Here is a 1095-nt window from a genome sequence, read left to right as displayed (position 1 = left end):
AGGAAGAATAAGACAGAAGACAAAGCTGGAAAGAGGACGTAGGCTATGCAGGCCTTGTTCTGTTGTCGTTGTTGTTAGGTGCCATCAAGTCCGTTCCAACTCACAGAGGCCCTATGTACAACAGAACAAAGCACTGCCCAGCCCTGTCCCATACTCCCAATTGTTCTTATGTTTGAACCCATTGACATAGCCATTATTTCAATGCATCTTGTTGAAGACCTTCCCCTTTCCCTCTGCCCCTCTACTTTACCAAGCACGATGTCTTTCCCCAGGGACTGCTCTCTCCTGATACCAGATCCAAAGTATGTGAGACAAAGTCTTACCATCTTTGCCTCCAAGGAGCATTCTGGCTCTACTTATTCCAAGATAAATTTGTTGGTTCCTTTGACAATTCATTGCACTTTCAATTTTCTTTCCCAACACCATAATTCAAATGCATCATTCTTCTTTGGACTTCTTTATTCGATATCCAACTTTCACGTGCATATGAGGGAGTTGAAAATACCACAGCTTGGGTCAGCTGCACCATAGAAGTACACTCTAAAGAGGTCTGTACAGCCACAGATTCACTCAGTGCAACACATCCTTTTGATCTCATGACTGCTGCTTCCTGGAGCATCGATTGTGGACCTAAGAAAGACAAATTCCTTGATAAATTTAATCTTCTCTCCATTTATCATGATGTTACCTATTAGTTCAATTGTGGGGATTTTGATCTTCTTAATCCATCATGGAAGGCCGCAATCCCTGATCTTCAACATGTATTTTAAGTCCTCATTTTCTGCAAGAAAGGTTTTGTCATCTGTGTAGTGCAGGTTGTTGATAAGGCTTCTTCAGATCTTGATGCAGCCTTCTTCTTCCTCATATAACCCAGTGTCTCTGATTATTTTCTCAGCATTCAAATTGAATAAGTATGGAGAGAGGATACGACCCTGATGCACACCATTCAATAGTCCCTTGTTCTGTTGACACAACTCCCCTTCAATCCATATACAAGTTCCCCAGGAGTACAATGAAGTGTTCTGGAATTCCCATTCTTTTAGTTTTCCTTTCTTTTTTTGTTAAAACAAACAAACAAACACCATTAAATTTTTT

The sequence above is a fragment of the Echinops telfairi genome, unplaced genomic scaffold (assembly GCF_000313985.2).
Source record: "Echinops telfairi isolate 266 unplaced genomic scaffold, ASM31398v2 ScPeMD7_49;HRSCAF=173, whole genome shotgun sequence".
Taxonomy (NCBI): Eukaryota; Metazoa; Chordata; class Mammalia; order Afrosoricida; family Tenrecidae; genus Echinops; species Echinops telfairi.
Note: the sequence above shows the minus strand (reverse complement) of the source record.